Raw genomic sequence first — 24,889 nt, forward strand, 5'->3', positions numbered from 1 at the left:
TGTGTGTAAGCTCTTCGTTGGGTGAGTCGGTAGAGCTGTGGACTGGCACTCGCTGGGCCGGGAGTTCGATTCCCCGTCCGGCTGATGAAGAGTAAGAGGAATTTATTTCTGGTGATAGAAATTCATTTCTCGCTTTATAATGTAGTTCGGATGCCACAATAAGTTGTAGGTCCCGTTGCTAAGTAACCAATTGGTTTCTTAGCCACGTAAAATAAGTCTAATCCCCTTCAGGCCAGCCCTAGAGAGCTGTTAATCAGCTCAGTGGTCTAAAGGTAAAACTAAAATGTGTGTATACTTAACTTATAGATATATGTGTATAATATATATATATATATATATATATATATATGAAATGTAAAATACTTATGAATGAGAAAATATTCATGAAAAATGAAGAAATAATACAGGATGTATATACAGACAATTTTAATTAAACCAACCGAAAATTACGACATTTTGTCATTATGCTATATACCATTTTTTTAAACCCTGCAAACAGTGGTATCCAAAATAATCAATCTGAATCTATTTCAATAATTAATCTGAATCTATTTCCCCCACTGATTTATCTCCAATCTATAAGAACGAACAACGTTGTAATTGCCATTAGATTCACACCGAACACATTTTAAAATTACGCAGTCTCGCATTAACTTGAGTGATAGCCGTCAGAATACTCCATAGCCCCTATTTTATCAGTTTTACGATCGGCCTTCATTTGGGAAAAATGTCCGGATGTCAAATTGTGCCCCTGAGTTATTCGAAGTAGGCTGAGAATAAACCAAAATAGAGAACGTAAAAATAAGGAGGAACGGGCAGAGAGAGAGAGAGAGAGAGAGAGAGAGAGAGAGAGAGAGAGAGAGAGAGAGAATAAGCCCCTATATTTTATGAGATGCATTTATCTCACAGTTAACAGAGAAACAGAGAGAAACGTAATAACGCTTCCAGAGAGAGAGAGAGAGAGAGAGAGAGAGAGAGAGAGAGAGAGAGAGAGAGAGAGAGAGAGAGAGAGAGAGAGAGAGAGAGAGAGAGAGAGAGAGAGAGAGAGAGACATTGGCAGCACTCAGAGAGAAAAACAGAGAGAAGAGGACTCATCCATACTTCCAACGACTGAGAGAAACTGGTCAACGCTTCCCAGAGAGAGAGAGAGAGAGAGAGAGAGAGAGAGAGAGAGAGAGAGAGAGAGAGAGAGACATTCCATCAGAGAGAAACAGAGAGAAACCATCCAGAGAGAGAGAGAGAGAGAGAGAGAGAGAGAGAGAGAGAGAGAGAGAGAGAGAAAGAGAGAGAGAGAGCAATCCACTTCCATAGAGAAAGAGAGAGACTCAGAGAGAGACTGAGAAACTGGTCAACGCTGAGAGAGAGAGAGAGAGAGAGAGAGAGAGAGAGAGAGAGAGAGAGAGATTCATCAATATTTCCAGTGAGAGACAGAAAATATTAATGTCATTTCCTCAGTGTGTCCACCTGAGGTGCTTCCTCAGTTATAACTTCAGCAAAAAAAAAAGGGGGGGGGACTTCAGAATTCTCCACAAATAGAAAAGAACAGAAGCCCCTTTGCAAAATTATTAAATTCAAATTACTGAATAAAAAAATTGCTGACAATACAATTACCCATACAATCACGACAGTTAAACTATAAGTTTGACGAATACAATAACGAAAGATATTATACTTTTCTGTGGCACCCTTTTCATTACCACTTCGTAATATACAAATCTTAAAGGAAGAAAATCTGATTATTATAAATAAACAAAATCTCACTGTTACACACAAAACAGGAGAAACACTGGAAATCTGACTGTTATTCTCTTCAGCAGATGGTTAATGGGTCCCCCGAGAGAGCATCAAAGAAAACTTACTGAGTCTTGCCTTTCCAGCCTTACTGTGACCCACTGCCGCTCACACATGACTGCCAGGGGTTGCTGCAAGTTTCAGCAGAGCCCTATGCTCAGCCCTCCACTTTTATCCGGGCTTAGGACCCGGGGAGCAGTTCGCTAACGTCCAACAGACCAACATAGCGTTTTCGGTCTAGGGATCTTCAGACCATGAAAGCAACACCAAACTTGACTTGTGGGGAGGGGAGTGGGGAGGGAGGGGGAAGGGAGGAGATGGAGTTGATGGACTATGGAGTGGGGGGGGGCGAGGGGAAAGGGTTCCTTTGGTGTGAGAGATCAAACTGTGAACCAACCAGCCTGTCATTATCCCTCGGTGTCCATCGGGAGGACTGAATCCACACAGACCTTCCCCTCAATGTTGACATTATGTTATTACTAGGTCACACTTCCCCCTCCGTTACCCCTCCCCCTCCCTCTCCCCCTTTCTCTCTCTCTCCAGCCCTCCCCCTCCAACGACACAACCGCAGCACAAGCATTCCCTGCACACAATTGCCAGCCAATGCAACTTACGGTGGAGGGAATGGGTGTACGGAAACCATGGATTTTCTCTTTCTTTTTTTTATCTTTCATTTTGATTCTCAACCTCAGAATCTGAATATAAAACACTGTACGTTAGATAATTGTCTCTTTAATCGATAACCACAATACAGTCATTCATAATTATACAATATTCATTTATCAAAGTTTAACATACATCTTTCCTGTCAAAACATTCCTTGATTATCGATCAAGTTATTTCCTAGATGTATATGAATTTATATTCGAAACAAAAGATTATTATTATTATTATTACTATTATTATTATTAAATATGCCTAGGGGACTATCCAACTAGTACTAGTTTTCACGTCAAATAAAAAAAAATATCTTTCTCAACAACGGATCAGTTCGCAACAAATTTTAGTGATACATAAATCCAGGTTTGTTCACATACATACATACATACACACACACACACACACATATATATAAGCATATATATAATGTGTGTGTGTATGTTTGTAAATTGTAAATGATCTAGAAGCTTCCCGCCTAAAAACAAATCGTGCCCAACTAAGCGTAAACGGATGACGGGAACAGCACCAACAGCAGCGCAGCAATAGCGCCATTTTCATCTTTTACCGGAAAAAGAAAACAAAAAAAAATTCCCCGGGCAACGGCGTAAATCCTCCACGAACACTTTTTGAAAGATAAAGCAAAACGTGGAGACCAAATGAAACTTTTTTTTTTCTCTCTGGCGCTGCAAAACAGAAATAAAAGGGGATGCTCGTTCAGAGCAGGCAAGGCAATTTATTCCCCCACCATTACGGAGGTAATGGATTCATTCCCGCTTTTGCAACTTTTGTTGAAAATTCTCTCTCTCTCTCTCTCTCTCTCTCTCTCTCTCTCTCTCTCTCTCTCTCTCTCTCTCTGTTGTATTTCAAATATATACTCTTCTCCATCAGTTTGATATATACACAGTTTTTTACATAATGTATATATATATATATATATATATATATATATATATATATATATATATATATATATATATATATATATATACATATATACATACATACACACACTACATATATGTATATACTGTATGTAGTATATATATATGTGTATATATATATATATATATATATATATATATATATATATATATATATATATATATATATATATATATAACGTAATTGCGGTGCATTAAACAGGACTACCGAGGTGAGTGGAAGGTACATGAAAAATGGTGGCAAAAGTTTTCCAATTTGGTACACGTGACTTTTTATGTCATCACATTATACTAAGCTGTCACAGCAATATTTGTCAATACTGACGTCTTACGTAAATGTCATATAATTCAATAATACTTATCTTTACTTTGCTATTCCCTATTGATGGGTTACAACTAATATAACCTACGGTCCTGCGAAAACGATCTACGTCCTTCTATATCTTCTAAAGTAATTTTCAGTCGGATAAAAAGGAATAATGATTAAAAGAGATAATAAATTATAAAGAGAAACAGCTCAACCAATCCTTAGGCAGAGTTAACTTTGACACATTAATGAAAGGGCCACAAATATTCGAAAAGTTTAATGATAAGTCAGACGATAGGAAAGGAGAGGAACGCCTATGAGAGAGAGAGAGAGAGAGAGAGAGAGAGAGAGAGAGAGAGAGAGAGAGAGAGAGAGAGAGAGAGAGAATTTTCTTTTCTCTGTTTCCCGCAATGTGTGGATAGTTTAGGTTAAGCGGGCCTTATGCCAGCACAGTCCCATGTCCTAGTAAGAGTGTGAAGATGTGAAAGGGATTAAAGGCCTGCTGTGGACCTTCGAGCTTGAAAATGCCTACCCAATCTTTCCCCCTTCCCAATCCTTCTCCCTCCTTTCATCCTTCCCAATCCTTTTCCCTCCTTTCCTCCGTCCTAATCCTTCTCTTTCTTACCTCCTTCCCAATCCTTTTCTCTCCTTTCCTCCGTCCCAATCCTTCTCTCTTCTTACCTCCTTCCCAATCTTTTTCCCTCCTTTCCTCCGTCCCAATCCTTCTCTCTTCTTACCTCCTTCCCAATCTTTTTCCATCCTTTCCTCCGTCCCAATCCTTCTGTCTTCTAACCTCCTTCCCAATCTTTTTCCCTCCTTTCCTCCGTCCCAATCCTTCTCTCTTCTTACCTCCTTCCCAATCTTTTTCTCTCCCTTTCCTCCGTCCCAATCCTTCTCTCTTCTTACCTCCTTCCCAATCTTTTCCCTCCTTTCCTCCGTCCCAATCCTTCTCTCTTCTTACCTCCTTCCCAATCTTTTCCCTCCTTTCCTCCGTCCCAATCCTTTCTCTTCTTACCTCCTTCCCAACCTTTTCCTCCTTTCCTCCGTCCCAATCCTTCTCTCTTCTTACCTCCTTCCCAATCCTTTTCCCTCCTTTCCTCCGTCCCAATCCTTCTCTCTTCTTACCTCCTTCCCAATCCTTTTCCCTCCTTTCCTCCGTCCCAATCCTTCTCTCTTCTTACCTCCTTCCCAATCCTTTTCCCTCCTTTCCTCCGTCCCAATCCTTCTCTCTTCTTACCTCCTTCCCAATCCTTTTCCCTCCTTTCCTCCGTCCGAATCCTTCTCTCTTCTTACCTCCTTCCCAATAGTTCCCCCTTCTTTCCTCCATCCCAATTCTTCACCCATCTTTCCTTCAACTTAATCCTTCCAAGTCTTTCTTCCTACCCAATCCTTCCCCCTTCTTTCCTACGTCCCAATCCTTCCCCTTTCCTCCCTCTTTCCCAATCCTTCTCCCTATTTCCTTCACGCCAATCCTTCCCCCTTCCTCCCTCTTTCTCAATCCTTCTCCCTTATTTCCTTCACGCCAAAACTTCCCAATCCTTCTCCCTTCTTTCCGCCTTCCCAATCCTTCGCCCTTCTTTCCTCCTTCCTAATCAATCCTTCTCCCTCCTTTCCTCCTTCCCAGAGCCTTAATGTCCCCTCTCCCTCATGGTAATATGATGGAGTCTCCTTTATGCATTCTGACGGCCATATTTCATGCTTATTGCCCACGTCCCCTGTAAAAAAATAGAGAGAGAGAGAGAGAGAGAGAGAGAGAGAGAGAGAGAGAGAGAGAGAGAGAGAGAGAGAGAGAGAGAGAGAGACCTATGTCTTAGGGGCTGCATATTACTGGAAAGAGAGAGAGAGAGAGAGAGAGAGAGAGAGAGAGAGAGAGAGAGAGAGAGAGAGAGAGAGAGAGAGAGAGAATAAGCCCTCATCTTAGGAGATGCATTTATCTGCAACAGTGAAAAAGAGAGACATTGCAAAGAATAATTAAGCGTATTTTAGGGGATATATCCGTTTGCAATAAGAGAGAGAGAGAGAGAGAGAGAGAGAGAGAGAGAGAGAGAGAGAGAGAGAGAGAGATTATTTTCTTGTTCGGGTTTTTTTTTCACGAAAATCTGACCAGAGGTGGGCCTCGTCATTGACTACAAATGGTAAGATTTTGGGAGAGAGAGGAATTTAACATATGTTGGAAGATCGATCATCGGTTCTGAAACCTAAAGACTCCAGTGAGGTTATTTAAAAAGATATCAATCTCTGAATGATATATACATATACATACATATATATATATATATATATATATATATATATATATATATATATATATATATATGCATTATTATAAAGAACAATTTTTTTCCTTCATTCGGGCTGAAATTAACCCTTTTTATTACAACCATTTATTGAAAATTCTCTCTCTCCCTCTCTCTCTCTCTCAATAAATTCCCTTATACAGCTTTCTACTTTGCTGCTTTCTCCCTGCGCACAATTAGGCTTCTATTCTTTGATTTTCGGTTATTCAATCTAAATGATCACAACAATAATAATAATAATAATAATAATAATAATAATAATAATAATAATAATTATAATAATAATAACACTAATAAGAATAACAATAATAAGAATAAGAATAATAATAATAATAATAATAATGGATTAGGTTGGAAACTTCAGGTCTCTCTACAGTTATAAACAATATATATATATATATATATATATATATATATATATATATATATATATATATATATATATATATATATATATATATATAAAATATATAAAATGTGTGTGTATACATACCCACACATTACACATATATATGTATATATATATATATATATATATATATATATATATATATATATATATATATATATATATATTCCTGAAACGGCGGATTCTTTTCCCGCGACCCAGCCAAGTTTTCTGAAAAGACCGAATTTGCTTAAGATTTTCCGCTTTTATAATGAAGCTCTACAAGCACCTTACAAGCTCACAATTCCATTCAGGGAGGTGCAAGTATTCTTGGAATTCTTGTCAAGGAAAGAGTTAAGGAAAAAGGTGCGTGCGTTTGAGTGCGCGAGTGTTCTCATGCACGTAAATTCTTCTATACATGTATATGTGTGTGTATATATATATATATATATATATATATATATATATATATATATATATATATATATATACATACATACATATACATACAATGATTATTTATATACACATATACGCACACACGTATATATATATATATATATATATATATATATATATATATATATATATATATATATATATATATACGTATATATGTATGTGTGTAGTTAGTATATTTCCATCAATAATAAGAAATCAGGATTAAATATATGAAAAACTACGAATATTAAGTACAAATCTTATGATAATATTCAGGCACAGACTCTCTTAAATCACATGGATTTCGACCAAAGGCTCAAGAACGAAGTACCTCGATAAATTTATTAAACATCTGTTTATCTAAAACAAATAGAGCTATTATCTTACTAAGGGCCCTTAATAAGTTACGCTATTTCTTTTTCTCTCATCAATTCAAAACACATTTTCGTTTACAGAACTTCCATCTGAAATGAACACTGACAAAGGCGCTGGAACCATGCAGAAACTATTATGCATTTTGAAACGTTTCGACATACTCGTCATTCCGGAAATGGCCCACAGATGGCAGCACATCACAATATGTCAACAAACAACGATTATAGTTGCTCTTCTTTTGTACACCACTTTCTAAAGTAACACTAAAATAAAAAGGATAAGAAAATAGACTAAACTAAAAAAAATAGAGACGTTAAATGAAAGTTGTCTAATTAAATCAAACGAATAAATGAATCACATGACGCTGGATGAAAGCTTGTCAAATGAATCATTACTCTTGTCTTTCAGGAAACTCCCGAACAGAGAACAAAGAAGCAGAACCTCTTCATCAAAATATCTCATTCTTATCTTTCCCTTTTTTTCCCTGTTTTTTCCTTCTAGCGGGAAGGGGACGAGACTCTCTTGTCCCTTGTCCTGAGGCTAACCAAGACCTAAAGACCTAAAGCCTTGACCAAGACCTAAAGCCTTGACCAAGACCTAGAGCCTTGGCCTAGACCTAAAGACCTAAAGTCTTGACTGAGACTCCTTCATCCGAACAATACAAGGCGATTTATCTGTGTGATTTACTGCCGAACTTGCCGAAGGGGATTCCGACCGAAAGACCGACTCTTGCCATGCTCGATACGGCTGGCACTCAGAGACACTAGCGCTATCAAGGTCTAGACCGAATACAAGGTCTACCCATGCGCAGGTTGCGCGGGGATTTGTCACAGGCCAGCCAAGTGCGTGACGTCATCTCTGCCCGCTCGAGCTCTAAGCTTACCGATTCAACATTATTTGAAGTTTATTTCCGTTTTGCTGTTAAATGTTTTGCAGTAATAGATAATTCTCTAGACCTTGATTGCTATAATAAGACGTCCGATTGGATGTGGAAACTAATGTCCTTGTTTAACGGAGTTCGTGGGAAGTAAGGGCGGGAAGGGAAAAGTGGTAAGGTTTAGCCGTGAAGAAAGCGAGATATACGCCATCTTGGAGAGAGAGAGAGAGAGAGAGAGAAAGTAAATATAGCTTAGTTTTACCAGACCACTGAGCTGATTAACAGCTTTCCTAGGGCTGGCGAGAGAGAGAGAGAGAGAGAGAGAGAGAGAGAGAGAGAGAGAGAGAGAGAGAGAATGGCAGCTTATTTTCTTCGTTACATATGTGATAACATATGAAGAGAAGAAGGAAAATCAATGTGAAGAGCAGGTCTGATAACCTCACCATCCGAAACTTCTGGTAACGTTCAAGCGAAGAAGCAAAGTCATCTTGTGCTTTACTAATTCATTTATATTTCTATCCATTATTCTATTTATTAATTTTCCCTTTTTCCTTTCGAATAACTGATATCTTCGTTCTGTGTTCTCTATAATCATCTATAACTTCTTTCAAATGAACAACGTATTCTTTGGAAGTTTGAATTTCAAGCCACTGGACCCTGTAGGTTTGTTCCATATGACCAGGGACCTCTATGCTCTGAATAATAATAATAATAATAATAATAATAATAATAATAATAATAATAATAATAATAATAATGATTAACCTGAAATCTTGAAACCGTCCCGTCACAAAAATCATTGAAGATGTTGCCCATACTTTCCAGACTGACAAATATGGAGAATATTTATTTTTAGTTATGGTAAATATTTATCTACAGTTATGGTGAATATTTATCTAGATATGATGAATATTTGCCTATAGTTATGGTGAATATTTATCTAAAAGTTATGGTGAATATGTACCTATAGTTATGGTGAATATGTATCTATAGTTATGGTGAATATTAATTTACAGTCACAGTGAATATTGACTTATAGTGCATATTTATTCATATTTCTGGTGAATATTTATCTAAAGTTATGGTGAATATGTATCTATAGTTATGGTGAATATTTTCCTACAGATATAGTGACTATTTGCCTAGTTATGGTTATAGTTATGGTGAATACGTATCTATAGTTATGGTGAATATTCATTTACAGTCACGGTGAATACTGACTTATAGTGAATATTTATTTATGTTTCTTGTGAATATTTATCTAAAAGATACTTGGCTTTCAATAGTCATTTTCTTATGTTCTCGTTTCCATAGGCCTTTGAGGGTAGATGGCCGAAAAACGATAATTCTATATATATAATAAAATTGGTTAAATTGCATTTTGTATTTTTATCCTTTTTCTCTGTCTTACTATTCCTTGCCCAAAGACGCAAGTGATTGCCTACGTCCTCATTCATACAGGTGTAAAAACATTAATTCATACAGGTGTAAAAATTTCATTGGTACAGGTGTAACAATTTCACTGGTACAGGTGTAAAAAATTAATTCATACAGGTGTAAAAATTTCATTGGTACAGGTGTAAAAAATTAATTCATACAGGTGTAAAATAGTAATTCAAACAGGTGTCAAAAAGAAAGTAATTCATACTGGTGTAAAAAAATAATTCACACAGGTTTAAAAATGCCATTGGTACAGTTGTAAAAAAGTTACTAACACAGGTACAAAAAAGTAATTTATATAGGTGTAAAAATGTTAATTCATACAGGTGTAAAATAGTAATTCACACAGGTGCAAAAAAGAAAGTCACTCATACAGGTGTAAAAACATTAATGCATACAGGTGTAAAATAGTAATTCATACGGGTGTAAAAAAGAAAGTAATTCATACTGGTGTAAAAAAGAAGTAATTCACACAGGTGTAAAAAAAGAAAGTAATTCAAACTGGTGAAATAAAGGAATTCATACAGCTGTAAAAACATTCATACAGGTGTAAAATAGTAATTCATGTAGGTGTAAATATGAAAGGAATTTATACAGGTGTAAAAAGGAAATTCATGCAGGCATAAAAAGTATTTTTATTGGTGTAAAAAAGTCATACATACATGTGTAAAAAAAGTTATTCTAACAGGTGTAAAAATGTAATTTATACAGGTATAAACAAGTAATCCATACATGTGTAAAAAAGTCATTTATACAGGTGTGAAAAGGTAATTGATACAGGCGTGAAGAAAAAAGTAATTTACACAAAGTAAAAAGGTAATTCATACAGATATAAGAAAGGTAATTTGTACTGGTATTAAAAATCATTGATACAGGCGTAAAAAAGTCATTCATAAAGGTGTAAAAAAAGTCATTCATATAGGCGTAAAAAGTAAGCCATACTGATATAAAAAACGTAACTCATACAGGTGTAAAAAAAGTCATTCGTACAGGTGTAAAAACATTCAGTCGTACAGGTGTAAAAAAGCCGTTCATATACCAGTGTAAAAATATAAGTCATTCATACGGGTGTAAAAAAGTAATTCATACAGGTGTAAAAACAGAAACTGATTTGTACGGGTGTAAAAAAAAGTAATTCATACAGATTAAAAAAAATTTGTTCATACAGGTGTAAGAATAAGCAATTTATACAGGCGTAAATAAAATCTCATCATGAAAAAATTGGTAATAATAAAACATACGTTCGAGATACATGGGGAATTGGGCAGGGGTTTGAGAGGCAAGCAAGCATGCAAGCTTACTAAAACAAGCTTGAAAGACTTTTCTAAAGGGGCAGTGAGGGGAGGGGATGTTGGGCGTGCAAGAAAGGAAGGGAGGAGGAGGTGTAGATATTTCCAAGGGGAATCTCGGAAGAAATGAGGATAGGGAAGTGAGGGGTGGCTCCCTGAAGGTTACCGAGGAGGAGAAGAGAGAGGAAGGAGGGGGAGGGGAAAGGGAAGAGGGGGAGGGCAGGGAAGGGAGGGAGACACTCTCCGCCGAATCAGCCAATGAGCTTCCGAGTCTAAGTCACTAAAGCCGCCTAATAAACAACCGGAACTTTGAGACCTACTCTCATAAACACCAGAAGCGGAGAGTATGAGAGACTGGCGCGGCGGAGACATATTACCCGCCTCATCCCTTATTTTCGGGGCTTCGCGGGGCAAAAAATCAAGTAGGGGGTAAAAGGAGGGGAAAATCCACCGGAAGATCCCTTAATATGACCAAAGTTTTGCTATTACCAACAGCTGTTAACTTATCTATAAGACAACGAAGGAAGATGGGAAGAAACAAGGCGTTATCATTTTTTCTTTACTTATTTTTTTTTTCTTTTTTTGGCTATTTTTTCTTCCTTTCTTGGAAAGCTGGGGCGACAGAAAAAGCATGAAGGAGAAGAATATGTCGCTGACTGTCATAAACACTATATATATATATATATATATATATATATATATATATATATATATATATATATATATATATATATATATATTATACAGTATATATATATATATATATATATATATATATATATATATATATATTGTTCCTCTAACTTTGTGTGGCTTTCTCGAACACAGAAGACAATGACCACTGCCAGGTTCACTCAAATTTCTGGATTGTGGATGAAACCCCCTCAAAGAAAACTTCCACAACACTAGGCGTTTCATAAGCCTATACAAAAATGTTCACCAACGGCACGTCAAATTCCGCTATCCAGTGCGCCATCAACCTATTTTGCATGCACTCGCTTGCTTCCTGGACGTTGAGACCCCTCCTTTCTAATACTTTTCTCACTCCATCTATCCATCCATTTGTAGGTTTCTCTCTGTGTTGCTTCCTCCCAACACTTTCGTATAGTATATTCTTTTCACACGCACACACATACCATCCTTCATTCTTACCACATGCCCAGACCATCTCAGCACACTCTGATCCCCTAATGCCAGAGGATATATCAGTCATTTAGTATATGAATCTTTTAATACGTGGAACTACCACTATTTTTATCTCCCATTGGTCTTCCTTCCCCCACCCCCCTGCCCCTCTCCCCACATCCCCCCCTCGAAAAAAATCAAGTAGATAACCAGTAAAAGTTTTCGAAAAAATTTCCAAGGCCAAATAATTCATTTGTGAGAAATATGACTGAAATAATATTAGATATCATTACGATTCAAAACAGGTCATAATGAGGCCTTAAAGAGATCGGAGAGAATTGAGCAAAATAATCAAAACATACATTTTAACCCAAATATACGAAAAGGCAAATGTGATATATACGCATATCGGCTAAAGAATATCAATTATTATTATACTTAATAAAAGCAACACCCTTGTTAACGCCTGCTTTCTTTCCATCTACTACCGAGCTTTGGGCTCCCTTTTCTTCCCTTCCAGTGGGCCTGGGCTGGATATGGACACATTGGCCTTGCAGTTCAGTCTGTTCTGAGTGTTTTGGGATTAACTTATCATTTGGTTTAAGTAAGATGACACTGAAATTACGAATTTTAGAAAGTGCCATTAACTGCTGTACGGCGGAAATGTAATTAACTGTTTCGGGAACTGGAGTGAGTTCCAGTATTGCGTAACAGAGCTTAATTAGTGATTATGTAAGACAAAGTCTGGTTTGCTATTATTGTTCCCAATGTGGAAGATAACCCATTAACTCGCAAAACAAACTTCCAGAAATAGAAAGGACAATTTGTGACTGAAGATAAAACAGCTGATTGAAGATACTTTTAATTATATATATATATATATATATATATATATATATATATATATATATATATATATATATATATATATGTATATATATATATATATATATATATATATATATATATATATATATATATATATATATATCGACTGGCTGAACTCCTACCTATCGTCAACTGTTACATAACGCATCGAAAGCTTAATTAACCACCACGTGCACTGCAACTCATTAACCGACACGTAACGAAATCCTAACGAAGTACCAACGGAGATCATTAACCTTCCTGACGCCGACACTTCGCTGCATCTAATTAGACCGGCATCCGCGACCATAGGCGACGCAAACGGCCGGTTACGGAAATCAGTCAGTCAATCGATCTAATCAGAGGATTTTTTTTATAGTAATTTTCTAAGAGGCTAAGCAGTGTGACCAAATTTAATCTGCCTATACTGCAAGCGTTTTACCATCGATTACCCTCACTCTGTCAGAGCTCGATTCACCCGTCTGAGTGTCTGTACAGTGGTCACCCATTTCAGTGTGTCTGTATTGTTCAGTCTTGTCGTCGCAACTCCTCCTGCGCGTCCGAATGGATTTCAGTCAAACTTGGCAGAAAAGTAGACTGTCAAGTACAGATGTGTATGAAGTGAGATTATCCGTCTGCAGAGTTGACTGTCTAAAACACTTATTAAAAGGGGAATTCAACAAACCCATACATACCTGGAGTGGCATTAGAAAGTTACTTTGAGTTTTTCTTTACGTTGCATGTCTCTAAAATATTACGTTTCACTTTTCCAATGATTGGGAGATCTTTCATTTATTTTCCAGCCCCGTTCTTTTATAAATCTGAAATTTTTACTGTGGTTTCTCAGGTAATTTGAGGGCTGCAAATTGTATATCGATCATCCACCCAATCAGTAAGCATACAAAAATTGCAGCCTCCAGCCTCTGTAGTTTTTATTTTTATTTAAGGTTGTTAGCCATATTCGTTGCATCTGGCAACGATATGGATAGCCACCACTGGGCCGTGGATTTAAAGTTTCAAGGCCACAGCTCATACAGCATCGTACTGAGACCACCAGAAAGATAGATCTATTTTCGGTGGCCTTGATTATACGAGGGGATGTTCAGGAAAGCTCGACTGCGCCGAAGAAACTTCCGGCGCATTTTACTTTACTGTTAAATTCATATTAATCCCGGAAAGTGTTAATAATCCAAGTATTTAGCAGAAGAAGTTAAAACTTGAAGGTTATTGAGGGTAAAAACATCACCGGATGCAACACCACAAAAATATCCGTTTTCCTGTGCAAGGCTTTGTCGGTAATGTTATGGATATTTTTTTAAAAGCAGAGCAATGTTATGCATCAACATACATACAGATAGGCGCAAACAACTATACTTGTATGCATGAAAGTATACTAATATGCTTATAGGTGTAAATATACATATACATATATACATACATACACGCATATTATATACATATATATGTATGTATCTGTATGTATGTACGTATGTATTATTTGTGTTTAAAGTATACTGTGTGTATAGATGAATAAGTGTAAATATACATATACATGCACATATATGTGAGTGTGAGTATGAATGTGTGTGTGTATGTATGTATGTATGTATGTAGTCGCGAGTATTTGTCGGTATTTATCACATTCACATCAATTTTCTTCTTTGTCTTCTTCTTCTTCCTCCTTTTCTTCCGGCCTTCTCTTTCGTCTTCTTCTCTTTTTCCCCTCCTTTTCATATCTCTCCTTTTCTTCCTGTCTTCGCCCTCGTCCTCCCTTTTTACTTTTCTTTTTTCTCCTGTCTTCTCCCTCTTCCATTCTTCTTCCTCGCTTTTCTTTCTTTCTTCTTCCTCCCATTTCTTCCTTTATTTATCCTATTTTCTCTCGCGTCTTCCCTTCTTCACTTTTCTTATTTTCATCTTCCTTTCTCCTGTCTCCCTTTTTTCCCTTTCTTCTTCCATCCTTTTCTTCTTTTTTCCCCGCCCCATTTTCTTCCTATCTCTTCCCTCGTCCTCCCTTTTCTTCCTTCCTTCCTCCTGTCTTCTTCCACCCTTTTCTTCCTTTCTTTTACCTCCCTTTTCCCCGTCTTCTCCTTCGTCCTCCCTTTTCTTCCTGTCTTCTCCCTCTTCCTTTCTTCTTCCTCCATTTCTTCCTTTCATTTACCTCCCTTTTTTCCCGTCTTCTCCCTCGTCCTCCCTTTTCGTCCTGCTATCTCCCTCGTCCTCTCTTTTCTCCCTGCTATCTCCCTCTTCCTCCCTTTTCTTCCTTCTCCCTGATCCTCCCTTTTCCTCCATTCTTCCTCCTCGCCTTCTTCCCGTCTTCTCGCACGTCCTCCTCCTCCTCCTCCCGCTTCCTTTTCTTTCTCGGGCGCTTCAGGACAAACAATGACGGGCCAGTCCTCGAGAACATGTACATGAATATGGATGACCCCTGACCTTTCCCCTTTCGGGTCGTTAAGAAGAAAAAAACCTCTCACGTGAATATCTAGAGGCGTCCGGTCGCGTCCGTATAGGAATGTTTGTGTTAAACTGCGTATATATAGTTACTGGCTGCGTTTATATGTTCACTCGAGATGTGCGTATATACATATGTGCATGTAGATATACACAAACATACATATATGCTTCAGCAAAACCAAACACACACGTTTACATATACTCAGTACTTAGTATACATGGCATTGAAGATTGAGAAATTTGCAAATAAGGAAGAGAGAGGATAAGACTCTCTCTCTCTCTCTCTCTCTCTCTCTCTCTCTCTCTCTCTCTCTCTCTCTCTCTCTCTCTCTCTCTCTCTATATATATATATATATATATATATATATATATATATATATATATATATGTGTGTGTGTGTGTGTGTATGTGTTTAAATAAAATCATAGACACACATTTACATACTATACATGTAGTCACCTACAGTATTTAAAACCGAGAAATTTACTGATACGGAAGAGTGAGAATAAGGTTAATGTAAGTGAAAAGAGGAATGAGAGAGTATTTTGCGATGGTTCGGCCATGTGGAGAAACTGGAGGAAAGTGAGTTGTTAGGAGAAAGAGAAGAAGACTTCGAAGTTACTGAACAGATGGCGCTGAGGAGATGTTTGAACAGAAAGGCCTTCTATCCGGAAAGATAGGCATTCGCACAAGTTACAGAGGTGAATAATGCAATGTGAACACCTGGGTTCGATGGGCTGCTGATGAATCTTCTGTGTAAGAAGACAACTTGTGAGATTGCAGGCCCAACACTTACCACCATGGGGGAAAGAGTGGGTAGGGCGCCATATACAGATTACAGCAAGTTTAATTACAGTTGTATGGTCGATTGCACAAAAAAAAAAAAATGAAAACTTCCGCGGTATTTCTGTACATTACCCCGGATAAAACTATTGTTTATTGGAAAATTTACTCTCTTTTGCGAATTTTGAGTGTTTTATGATTCAAAATGTGATTGACCAGTACTTATCAGTACATATCAGTTTCACGATAAAATCAACGTGTTTTCTTCAGAATTTCAATTTTAAAAGAGCGGCAATGATTATCGATCAGTGTTTCGTCACAGAAACTGACTAATACCAATTTCTGATAACGAGAATTTCGCTTTGAAAATATAACCCAATATTGCTGATCAGTATCTCGCAACAGGGACTGAGTGTGACCGACGTAAGTAAATATGGAGGCTGATTGAGACCAGTTTACCGAAGGAGTTGCTTCACTATTCACCATATAGTCTTGATGATAGTGGTTTTAGTTTTCTGCTGAGAAAACTGTGTGCCAACTTTGTCTGTCCAAATCCGCCACAGATCTTAAAACCACGGAGGCTAGAGGGCTGCAAATTGGTATGTTGATCATCCACCCTCCAATCATCAAACATACTAAATTAAAGCCCTCTAGCCTCAAAGATTTGTTTTGGCCCCAAGTTAAAGTTATCCGTAATCGCGCATCTGGCAACGATATAGGAAAGGCCACAACCCGGCCGTGGTTAAAGATTCATGGGCCGCTGCTCCTACAGCATTATACCGAGACCTACGAAGGATAGATCTATTTTAGGTGGCCTTGATTATACGCCGTACAGAAAACTCGATTGCTCTGAAGAAACTTCGGCGCATTTTTTACTTATTATTATCGACAGATAGGTGTAACTTCCCCACAGAGAGGAAATGGCGTGCCATCAGCATCAAGAATCACCTTGGTTAAATGACAATTCGAACAAACTTCATCTCCCAATTATCGATGATATTCACTTGAAAAAGGGGGAACAAAATATAAAAAAAAAAATAAGTAAATAAAACACAAAATCCTCTTAATATCCATTTCATTGGTTTTCCTCCGTCATACTGATATTATGTGGTTAATTAATGAAGAAGAAAAAGGTCTCAGTAATGAGGGAAGCACTTAAAACCCGGCCTCTTAGGTCCCGAAGGAGAGATGGAGTAAAAAATTAAAAAAAAGAGGAGCCGCGCCAAGGTAAGAAGAAGAAAAAGAAGAAGAAGAAGAAGACGAAAACAGGAGAAGCAGTTTTCCTCTTCTTTCCCTCCTTGGCGTTCCTTTAGAGTCTTCGACCAACATCTTGAAGACGTCACGTGTCGGGTCTGGGTCCCAAACACGTGGCAAGTCCGCGCTTCTGCCGTCGCCCCCACACGCGCACGCGCGCTGGGCACATGCATATCCTCAAAAGCGGCGCGCTTCTCGCGCGCCTACCCACCCTCTCTAGAGTCCCCCCTCCTCCCTTACCTGAACCCCTGTAGATCCCGTCCCTGGGGAGGACATCCCCTCCTCCTCCTCCCACCCCCAATCCCTCCTTAGACCCCTCATGAACGGACCACCCACCACCCCGGCTGCCTACGCCTCGCGAGGCCACGTGCGCCCGCCAGAAGTAAAGTAAAGGAGAGAGAGAGAGAGAGAGAGAGAGAGAGAGAGAGAAACTCGGGTATTAACAGATGAGGAACCGTTTCATACGGTTTCATATAATGTCGCCACTTTTGGTACAACGAACGAGGAACCATTTGCACTGGAAGGCTCTCGGGATTACGTCAATCGAGAGGTTCAGTGGGCGGCCTAATTTTGTTTAGCCAGTCCCGCAGATCTCAAAAGTCATTATTGCGTCAGTGAATAATAACGAAAGGGGGGCCACGACCTCTAAATAACAATACCTGAGTATCACACTAAAAAGTTAGTTGAGGGGTCTAGTCGGCAACGGTGGCACTATTTTTTTTTTCTTACTATTTTTTTTTCTTATTTTTTTCTACCCAATTCGACCCAAGACTCCCAACTCCGACTTCTTTGTTCTCCATTCCTGAACACCTTCTTGGAAAAAGCGTTGCCACACACTGCTAGACGACCGTAAAAAAGAAAAGAAGGAATCATTAACGTCAACGGTAAGTCTCCGAAGTTTCTTTATTCGCCCATTTCTTGAGAGCCACTCGGCTCGCGGTGTCCCATAGCGGGGAGATCGGTCCTCCTGACCAGTCGCCTCTGATCGGCCCTCTAGTTCGAAAAATGGAAAAATGACCAGGGGTACTAATAATCGAGGCTGGTCTCATTCCGCATATGGCGATACATGGCAATGTTGCTTTAAAGAAGCTGAGTTTGAACTCAAGGAGGAGGAGGAAGAAGACGAGAAGACGAAGGAGGAGGTCGAGGGGAAGTGGAGGAGGAGGTGGTGGTGGTGGTGGTGATGGAGGATGAGGTACAGGTAGAGGTAGTGGAGGAGGAGGAGGAGGCTGGCCCTTGAGAGAAGGGCGACTTTGGAAGGAAAACCCTGGCGGGGTCCTTGTGTGTTTGCCAGCATACAAAACAGAATAAAATAAAATAAAAAAAAAATAAGGTTCAAGACGGCAAAAATAAATTATATTTCCCCAATATATTTAATTGCTTCGGCGGTGGTGCCCGTTTGGTACCGGTTGGAAAATTCGCGGGATTTGGTTTCGACTTCGGGCCGACCTATTGAGGGGGGATTTCTTTTAGCAAGAAATCAGCTGCCCAGGGGAACTCTGCGTCTAGAAATTAATTAAAAGAGGGGCTTTGTGAGGCGAGGTTCACTTTCCACTACGAGCAACAATAAAAAAAAAAAAACTAAAAAAAAAATAAATAAATAAGAGGGACCCGGTTTTAAAATGTTGGAATTCCTTCTTCAAAGGCCCAGGAGTGGTTTCTATGCTCTGGAGACTGTTGACTGGAGTCTTTCTCACCTAACCTAACCCCACCCCCACCCTATGGCCCCAAATCTCTCTCTCTCTCTCTCCAAGATTTCTGCACCGCTCTTAAGTAAATAGAGTTCACATTCGTTCTTCCTACAGTGGTCCCCGGTTAAACTCAACTGGAGACATCTCTGGTTAAGACTGTCTCACCTGCAATATATATTCTCTCTTTCTCTCTCTCAAGTAATATAGATGTCTAAGCTTCTAAAAGTATGTATAAATATAATATAAATGTTTCAAGTATTCCACACACACACATATAATATATATATATATATATATATATATATATATATATATATATATATATATGTGTATATATATATATATATATATATATATATATATATATATAATAACATATATATATATATATATATATATATATATATACACATACACACACACAAACACAATACTGATCATTGTTACCAACCTGCTCAACAGCAAATGTCTACACCTGCCGAATGGAATTCCCAATTTCCGCCTTTCCTTAACTTGTGGACAAGTTGCTCTACCTAAGGAACAGATCTTGCCAGACAAAATATATGAAAGATCTTCTCTACAGAAGCGTCTGGTCTCAATCCTACGTCCATTAGAATCGACATTCAACGCTTCATATTTCAGACACTACGTATGGTAAGAGTTTATGTAGACACTATTATTATTATTATTATTATTATTATTATTATTATTATTATTCAGGAGAGGAACTCTATTCATAGGGCACAAGCCCACAGGGGCCACTGATTTGAAATTCAGGCTTCTAGAGAATTTATGGCGTTCGTTTGCAAGCCGATCGAGGCTACGGCCTACCCCAACGCCAAATCAAAGTCCTTCAATAGAAGGCATCGTGCTTACCCCATATGAAAAATGGGAAAAAGCACGTTAAACGAAGAAGAAGAAGAAGAAGAAGAAGAAGAAGAAGAAGTTCGCAAGAAATAACAAAAGGTAGCAGGAAATACAAAAAAAACAAATTAACAAATTAATAAATAATTTGTTGAAAATGCAAATATAATAAATAAATTATTAAGATCAAGGAGAATTGCATACATCAACCGGCCAACATGATCGAAAAGAACTCACCCTCACTATGGTGATCTAATGGTGATGTATGGTGAAGGAACGCAATTGATTGTGATTACTAAGTTCTTTACACGTAGAGATACAGGAAGACACTTGAGAGAGAGAGAGAGAGAGAGAGAGAGAGAGAGAGAGAGAGGAGATGATTATGAAAAGAGATGATTATGAAAAGCGAGAAAGCGATGATTATGATAATGATAAAGAAAATACCTTACTAAAATGGGCAAAAAATACATAGATTATGATTATTATTATTATTATTATTTTCACAGTCAACATGATCACCACCAGTAAGGTTAATGTTACGGTGTCTGTCTTGCGTCACTGTTACCGAAATCGGTATGGACGACCTTTACTTTTGTGACGCCAGGTTCATGTAAACCAATCAGTCAAACGATGCACTGGCATGCAAACTATCGAAATTCCACGTTTCTGAAGCCTATGTAGGTAGAGCACGTTTATCTCCTTCCAGGGTTATTTAAATTATAAATTAAAAACTCATACATATAATAATAAAGAATAACTAACTGAAAAAGAGAAAGACATAAACATGTTTATGAACATATATTCACAACATTTTAGGCACACAATGATCATCGAGATGTCTCTGATTCCCAAATCCAAATATAGTGTCCTCTTATTACAAAAAAAGTCTGTCTCCATACCTCTTTGTCTCGTACACACGTTATACATATATACACCTACACATATATACATGTAAACATACATATACATATATATGTGTGTGTGTGTTTGCGTGAATGTATGTATTTCTATATATATAAATATTAATATGTACAGTAAATATATATGACTTTGGAATAAAAGTTGAAAGTCTTGGTACCAATTCCTTTTATTTTCACGTGAGGACTTATTATATATATATATATATATATATATATATATATATATATATATATATATATATATATATATATATATACACAGTATGTATATAATATTATATATATAGATATACATATACATATATATATATATATATATACACAGTATGTATATAATATTATATATATAGATATACATATATATATATATATATATATATATATATATATACTATATATATATATATATATATATATATATATATATATATAAAAACCCCTTCTTTCAATCACACCACACGAATGACACAAAGTAGCTACCCTCGTGCGCAGACGTCTCAGAATTAGAAAGGAATATCTTCAAACCAAGAAGTAACGCCCTTTTGAAAATCCTTCCTCAGCAACAATGGAAGGGACATCGCAGCGTCCTCTCAAGTCTCCCACATAACAATATTTTAAAAGAAGGTTAAGCTGTACTCTGTCGGTTGTTCCCTCGAAACCACTCAACCTGTTTTGTTTAAACGGAGGACTAGGAGGCAGCTAAAAGGATCTCTACGCTTTATCACAGGACCCCAGATAACAGCTATATCATAAAGAGAGCGTAAGCTATTACTTGTACCCTGCACCTTGGAACGCGTGCAAGAATTATAACTGGTCCGTCACAGGGAATAGAGGCGTAAAATGGGTTACAATTTCTGGTTACGAGAAACTGTTACTTTCACGTAACAGAAGGTGTAAATGCCAGGTTACATGAAAAAAATGTTATCTATATGTACTATAATATGATAAACAATATCACTGCTTTTATATGATAGGTTACAAAATTCTGTAATCCTTCTGTAATAGGTAGGACGGTAATTAGATTTGAAGTACTTAGCAACAAAAAGCTATCGCACATAAATATCTGGGTGGCTAGGGTAAAAGTAATTGAAGTGATTAGCCATTCAAATAACTAAATTAAATTGTCAACTGTACAGCTGACTACATAATATAAGCTAACATGTAAACTGAATGGGTAATAAATGAAAAATGATACATGAAAGATAAAACAGAAACATACAAAAAAAAATAAGAAATAGTAAGCTAAAAAAAAAAAAAAACAGAAAATACTTGCGCCCGGTCACTGACATTTTAAAACAAGTAAAAAAATGCACCGAAGTTTCTCCGGCGCAGTCGAGTTTTCTGTACAGCGTATAATCAAGGCCACCAAAAATAAATCTATCTTTCAGTGGTCTCGGTATAATGCTGTACGAGCCGCGGCCCATGAGACTTTAACCACGGCCCGATGGTGGCTTATCCTATATCGTTGCCAGAGGCACGATTATGGCTAACTTTAACCTGAAATAAAATAAAAAATATTGAGGCTAGAGGGCTGCGATTTGGTATGTTTGATGATTGGACAGTGGATGATCAACATGCCAACTTGCAGCCCTCTAGCCTCAGTAGTTTTTAAGTTCTGAGGGCGGACAGCGACAGCGTGGACAGAAAAAGTTCAGACGGACAGACAAAGCCAGTACAATAGTTTCCTTTTACAGAAGACTAAAAAAAAAAAGGGTAAGAAAGTAACACATACGGAATAAAAAGCAAAACAAAATAAAACCGATTCTATACACGTATGGGTACATAAGCCAATTTTCCCACAGAACATAAATCTTTACCTCCAGGTTATAGGTCAAATGAAATAGATGCACAAAAAAAAAAAGTATTTCAGTAGCATACACATATCAAAAACCTTTACCAGGCATTGCAAAACTGACGCGAACAAAAGTTTAAAATAAAAAAAAATGAAGTAAGCGGTTATAGTTTGGTAAAAAAAAAAAAAAAAAAAAAGACGCCTCACTTATATCGTTAGTTAAAATTGGAAAAAATGTAATTTGATAGTGAAAGGCTATAGCGCGTGCTTTAGGTCAAAAGGAATGAAACAAACGTAGTATTATTTTGCTGTTTGGAAAAAAAAAAAGATGAGAATGGAGAAGTAATGAATAACCGGGAACGAGAGAAAGATAAAGGATAAATCATCTTAAAACTCAGTTATTAGGAAGACAATCTTAAACAGACAATACGCTGCATATTATGGAACAATAATCTAGAACGGACATAACGTCATGTGTTTCTGTATTAAAGTGTTTCTGTGTTAATAATTAAGCTATTCCAATGGTATTCACTCTTTAACTATAACAGAACAACCTTCAGGAAAAAAAAAAAAAAGATACACCCTATAAACTTTTATGTTTTTACAGAATATATATATATATATATATATATATATATATATATATATATATATATATATATATATATATATAAAATAAGCACCAAACACATTACAGATTTTTTGCTATACGGACATGAATCATAGTATGACAATGAAACCGTATATAAAAAAAATGTCATATTTGAGAATAAAGTCTCAAGGAAATATCATAGGTCAGATGGCTGGATAGACTGAGAAAATAATGATATATGGGAATTTACGGAAGTTGTATAAGTGGACAAAATGATGAAAGGAAAACGTGACATCTTGGACCTGGCAGGATAATAAGTGACGGTGTCAGCTGGGCTCCTGCCGGTACCAGAAGAGTTGGAAGGCCCAGACCTATTTGGACAAGGACCGCGAGACGGGAAGCTGAAGATGAGTGGAGATTAGTGGAAGTGAAAGCTAACGAAAGTCTTGAGAGGAGGAATTTCAGAGGACCTTTGAATCAGGTGGTGTTGGAGACGATGATGGTGATGGTGATGATGATGATGATGCTCATGATGATGACATATGAAGTGCATTATGAAAATATCGTTTTATAAGTTATGGACAGCACAGAAAGTGGTAGTAGTCACTGAGCTGTAAAAAACATTATAATAAAAGTTAAAAATGATATTATCCAAATACAAAAACTGAAAACCTGGCCTCCATTAATAATTCATCTGCAAGAAAAATGAATTCCTTCAACTCAATACGAGGTAAGAAGAAGAAAAACTCCTGGGGAGTAAAGGAGTATAAAATTTTCTCTCTGCAAATCTATAGGGAAGATGATGTAGGAGGAGGGAGGAGGAGGAGGAGGAGGAGGAGGAGGAGGAGGAGGAGGAGAGGAGGAGGAGGAGGAGGAGGAGGAGGAGGAGGAGGAATATCAGAAACGTACCCACCACTAGGTTTCATGAGAACCGCATTTTCAAAGAGCTTTATACAAAGGAGAGGAAAAACCCATTCCTCAATGTGCTGTGACAAGCGAGAGGAAAATCGATCTCTTGTGTTCATTATGGAACGAAGAGAAAGCTTACATTCCATAAGGTTTAAAAAAAAGAAGAAGGAAGTTCATTATACAAGTCTGATTCAATTTTAAGCCTTTTCATTATCATGAATTTTAAGCCTTTTCATTATCATGAAACAACATTATACAGTACATTACAACAGTGATAATAAAAAGTAACTGCTGTGGACACCACTTTCATAAACATTACCCACCGTAAGGACGATTTTGTAAGAAGCAAACACATGAAGACATAGAATGAACAAAAGTCCCACAGTCCGGAAGACTACTTTGTAGTCTAGGAACTAAAACACTTCAGGTAACTGTGACATCGTGACATTTCATATACTAATGCCAAAGGTACAGGTAATCAAATGTTATATTGGAAGCTCTCTTCCAAAAGAAATAAATCCAATGGAAATTAGCAGGAAAATATGTCCAGATCTTAGGAGAAAGGTAACATGCGCTTCACGCCTCCTCCGGGAGGTTGCACGCTCCTAAACAATAGACTGACAACTTTCATTGTATGACTGAATGATTAGTGTTGTTCATGTACGCTGATGATGAAAACTCGGTCATAGAATGAAATAAAAAGAAATTGAGGTTAATTAAATTTCACAAGAAATTGAGGTTAATTAAATTTCACAAGAAATTTTGTCGAAGTTCAGTGGGTCCGCGTATGGAAAACATGTCAGATTTTGCAACGTTGCAATTTGAGTTCTCTATG

The sequence above is a fragment of the Macrobrachium rosenbergii genome, chromosome 5 (genome assembly GCF_040412425.1).
Source record: "Macrobrachium rosenbergii isolate ZJJX-2024 chromosome 5, ASM4041242v1, whole genome shotgun sequence".
Lineage (NCBI taxonomy): Eukaryota > Metazoa > Arthropoda > Malacostraca > Decapoda > Palaemonidae > Macrobrachium > Macrobrachium rosenbergii.